Raw genomic sequence first — 5330 nt, 5'->3', positions numbered from 1 at the left:
TTTGGTGGCGGGGGTGGTTATGTTTAAATGAAGTTGCTTTTACAACACCAAAGACTTAATCATCCATTTCCTATATAAAAGGTAGCTACTTTTTTGCATGGACCTCAAGGATATTGTAGTATAGAGGTGGAATTTAAGGAAAGGTATTAAGCAGGCTGTGTTTTAGCTTATGGGCAAGTAATAAATTGTATCATTTGTCTTGAATGTATCGTAGATAAGCTGCTATATAACGATTGCCACTTCAGATAGCTGTGAAATTAGGTGATTAACTAGTTGTTACTTAACCTTCTAATTTCTGTATAAGTCTAATTACTTGAAATAGAAATTGGGGTTTTGATTTTTTACTTTGCTTTTCTGTTTGGAGTGTCATTGTAACTACTGTATTGTAAATGATGGAAAATAATTGCATATGTTAAAAAATAAATAAATAAATAAAAATAAAAATTCCCCCCCAAAAAATTAAAAATGCAGACTTCTCAGGATGCCTGGGAGGCTCAGTTGGTTAAGCAACTGACTTAGGCTCAAGTCATGGTCTCATGGTTTGTGGATTTGAGCCCTGCGTCAGGCTCTGTGCTGACAGCTCAGAGCCTGGAGCCTGCTTTGGATTCTGTGTCTCCCTCTCTCTCTGCCCTTCCCTGCTCATGATCTGTCACTTTCTCAAAAATAAATGAACATTAAAAATGCAGATTTCTCCAATTTATAAGGATAATTTAAAATAAAGTTAATAAAATTTTAGCATCAAAAAAGAAAAATACTTAAGAATAAACAAGTGCAAGAGTTTTTTCACTAAAACCTATAAAATATTATTATAAAAAATTAAAGACCTAAATAAGTGAAAAGAAACCCCATGTTCATAGATAAGAAGATGTATAGTGCTAAGACAAAAACATTTCCTAAATTAATTGACAGATTAAACATAATCTTTATCAAAATCCCAGTTGGCTTCTGCAGAAATTGATAAGCTGATCCTAAAATCCATATGGAAATGTCAGGGCTCAGAATAGACAAAGCAATCTTGACAGTGAAAAATAAAGTTGGAGAATTCACACTTCCTGATTTTAAAACTTACTACAGATTGGAGACTGAGCATTACTGTCAATTGCAGATTCCTTCAGCCACTATGTCAACCAGCACAGATGTTTCTCTTTCTTCATGTGATGAAGAGCAGGGATCCAAGCTTATCTGAAAAGCTAGGGAGGCGCCGTTTGTTCCCATCGGAATGGGGGGGTTTGCAGCAATTGTTGCGTATGGACTCTATAGATTGAAGAGCTGGGGAAATACTAAAATGTCTGTTCACCTGATCCACATGCGTGTGGCAGCCCAAGGCTGGGTGGTGGGAGCAATGACGCTTGGTATGGGCTACTCCATGTATAAGGAATTCTGGGCAAACCCTAAACGTTAGAAGGAGAGAAGCTGTCTTGGTGTGTTGGTGCTTGCTCTAGACATCTCATGTTGAATTTATATGTTTATGTTGAAAATAAATGGTTTGAATGGGTCAGACAATAACACGATTGTTTGCATATTGGTTTCCTTTCTTGCAGACCCGATTTGCCTGGTAACCAAATTACTAGTGACCAGTTAGCTAGGTCATTCAGGGGAGTCAAATTAGCACAAAAGAAACATGTCACTTTTAAATGCACTTGTTAGTGGTAAAACAAGCATCTTCTTAAAGTCTTCTGATGAGATGAGTTACAGAGAGAACGACTTGGCAATCCCCAAGTTCTCCCAGTTCCTGCAGATGATCCCGTGCTCTTGATGTTATGTAGGAATTCTGTTTAATTTAACTGTTTTCTGCCTTCTTTGCAGACTGATTGAGTATTTCAGTTTTTAGGGCTGGTTGGCTCTTAGAACCCTTTCGGAGCAATGCACAGAATATAACATTATAAGCTTCCCCCCAACTGAAAATATGTGTGTGTGTTTAAACCAAACCTAAAAAGCTGATAACAGCTGCTTAGAAGTAGTATTTATTTCAGAATCATTTGTAAACATGAGAATAACTTAAGTATGGGTCTTAGTTTAGCTTTTTTTTTTATAATTGCAGAATTACATTTATGCTGCTGTTGTATTAGAATAACTTTTAAATGTCATCTTGAAATAGAAATGTGTATTTTAAGTACTAATGCAAAGGTAAGTGAAAAACACTTTTTACATGTATGAAATTTATTTTTTTGGTAAGAATTGTAAGTGTTAACAAATTACCTATAATTGATTAGTGATTTTTCAGCAAGGTGGTTTGGTCAGACATTATACACAAACTTTGGGATACTCTAGAGCGCTATCGCACTTGTAAAATTTTCTTGTCTAACCTGAATTTACATTTCATGGTGATAACGTGGTAAATGTAGTGTTATTAAAGTAACTGAACACACACACACACACACACACACACACACACACACACACACAAACTTACTACAAAGCTATGGTAATCAAGACAGCATGATACTGGCGTAAAGATGGACAAATCAATAAAATAAAATTAAGGACCCAGAGATAACTTCTCACATGTATGGTGAACTGATTTTTAATAAAGATGCCAAGGAAATTAAATGAAGAAAAAATAGTCTTTTCAACAAATGATGCTGGGACAAGACATGACACCAAAACCTTAAGAAACAAAATAAAAATTGATGAATTGGACTTCATCAATATTAAGTCCTTTTGTGATTCAAATGATGCCTTTAGGAGAGTGAAAATAAAACCCACAGAGTGGGCAATATTATTTCCAAATCATGTATCTGATAAGAACATATATATATATGATGGATGAAATTTAAATTTTACCTTTTTTAAGGCATATGAATATATATATATATATACATTTTTTAATGTCTTTTAATTTATTTTTGAGAGAGAGAGAGAGAGACAGCATGAGCAGGGGAGAGTCAGAGAGAGAGGGAGACACAGAATCAGAAGGCAGGCTCCAGGCTCTAGCTATAAGCACAGAGTCCAACACAGGGCTCCAACCCACAAACCGTGAGATCATGACCTGAGCTGAAGTCGGATGCTTAACCTACTGAGCCACCCAGGCGCCCCTTGAGTATATATTTTTAAATTTCTTAAGTTCTAGTTAACATACACTGCGATATTTGTTTTAGGAGTAAGATTTAGTGATTCATGGGATACCTGGGTGTCTCAGTCAGTTAAGTGTCTGACTTTGGCTCAGGTCATGATCTCATGGTTCATGGGTTTGAGCCCTGGGTTAGGCTCTATGCTGGTTCTGTGTCTCCCTCTTTCTCTGCTTTACTCTGTCTCTGAGTTCTCTCTCAAAAATAAACATTAAAAAAATTAAAGAAAAGAATTTAGTGATTCATCACTTACATGTAACACCCAGTATTCACCCAAAGTGCCCTCCTTAATACTTATCACCCATATATTTTTTATAAACCATATATATTTAAAAAAAACTCTTAGAATTAAACAGTTAAAAGACAAATAAACCAAATAAAAATGAGTTAAAGAATTGAAGAGACATTTCTCCAAAGAAGATGTATGAATGGCCAATATGCATATGAAAAGTACCCAACATCGTTAGTCATCAGGAAAATGCAAATACAATCAAAGTCTCCACTAGGATGGTTACAATAAAAAGTACAGACAGTCTCAAGTGTTATTGAAGATGTGAAAAAAATAAAACTCTTTACATTGCTGATGGGAATTTAAAATGGTGCGGTTATTTTGGAAAACAGTTTGGCAGTTCCTTGAAAAGTTAAACATAGAGTTGCCATATGACCCAGCAATTCTACTTCTAAATAATTCCATTCCAAGAAAACTGAAGACATATGTTCACATAAAACTCTATATAAGAATGTTCAGGGTAACATTATTATAATAGCCAAAAAGCAGAAACAACCCAAATGCCCACTAACTGATCAATGGAAAAACAAAATGTGCTATATCTATACAACCAAACATTAAAAATAAAAAAGGAATAAAGTCTTAAAAATAAATAAAAAGAATAAAGTACCAAGAAATGCTATAAAATGGATGAACATTGAAAATATGTTAAGTGAGGGGAGCCTGGGTGGCTCAGTTGGCTTCAGCTCAGGTCATGATCTTACGGTCTGTGCGTTCGAGCCCCACATAGGGCTCTGTGCTGACAGCTAGCTCAGAGGCTGGAGGCTACTTCAAATCCTGTGTCTCCCTCTCTCTCTGACCCTCCCCTGCTCATATTGTCTCTCTCTGTCTCTCAAAAATAAATAAAAAACATAAAAAAATTTTTAAAAAGAAAATATGTTAAGTGAGAAAAGTTAATGACAAAGACCACTAATGTGGTCCAGAACAGGCAAATCCATAGACAGACAATAGATTGAAGACTGCCAGGGGTTAAAGGGAAAAGCGAAGAGTAAGTGCTGAAAGGTACAGAATTTGTTGGGTAGTGGAAGTGGCCTAAAATAAGACAGTGGTGATAGATGCACAACTCTTTGAATAGACTGAAAAATACTGAATTATGCACTTAAAAAAAGTTTTTAATGTTTGTTTATTTTTGAGACCGAGAGAGACAGAGCATGAGCTGGGGAGGGGCAGAGAGAGAAAAAGACAGGCTCCAGACTCTGAGCTGTCAGCACAGAGCCCGATGTGAGGCTCGAATCCACAAACTGTGAGATCATGACCTGAGCTGAAGTCAGACACTTAACTGACTGAGCCATCCAGGAGCCCTTGAATTATGCACTTTAAAAGGGCACATTTTATGGCATGTGAGTTATCTAAATTAAGCCATTATTTTTAAAAATATGCAAATTATTTAACTTGATACATTCAGGAACTAGTAACACTGAGTATTATTTGCTGTATAAAAAACATGTTGCATATCCACTCTATTAAAGACACAGGTTCAATGTGGAGATCCAAGAGTGACAAGGACATGGTCCCTGACCTCCAGAGACAGTGAAGGTAGAGAAACAGATACAGAAAGAGCCAGTCACAACTCTGTGTGAGAATCCCTAAAAAGGTGTGAAGAAATGGTGCTGCTTGAAGAGCATCCTGCAGGGTCAGAAAGAAAGAAAAAGGACAGTAAGACCCAGGGGCAAGAAGACACACCAATCTGGAGAAACTAAAGGTGTAAAAAATGCCAGGTATGTAGATTAAAGCATAGGGTGTGTAGCAAGAGGTGGGGCTACAGAATAGATGAGAGGCGATGTCTAAGGCCATACCACCCAGAACGTGCCAGATCTCATCAGTATAAATGAGAGGCGAGATCATGAAGGGCATGAGCCACTGAGAGGAATTTGGATGCTATCTTACAGGTAGTAAGGGGATCCTTTGGAGGTTTCTAACAAGGACAGGAGTGGTGGGTTTCATTGCTTAGAAGAATCATGAGCTGCAGAGTG

General features: G+C 36.8%; 1 protein-coding gene and 1 pseudogene across 1 annotated transcript in view; one reads left to right on the top strand and one right to left on the bottom strand.

The window, feature by feature from the left end:
* The window catches only part of GRM8 (glutamate metabotropic receptor 8), a 748501-nt gene that overhangs the window by 90775 nt on the left and 652396 nt on the right, over positions 1 to 5330 (bottom strand). The window lies entirely within an intron of this gene.
* LOC115303932 lies at positions 1121 to 1402 on the top strand (annotated as a pseudogene).

Source organism: Suricata suricatta, chromosome 2 (assembly GCF_006229205.1).
Source record: "Suricata suricatta isolate VVHF042 chromosome 2, meerkat_22Aug2017_6uvM2_HiC, whole genome shotgun sequence".
Classification (NCBI taxonomy): Eukaryota; Metazoa; Chordata; class Mammalia; order Carnivora; family Herpestidae; genus Suricata; species Suricata suricatta.
This window is presented reverse-complemented; position numbering and strand designations above follow the sequence as displayed.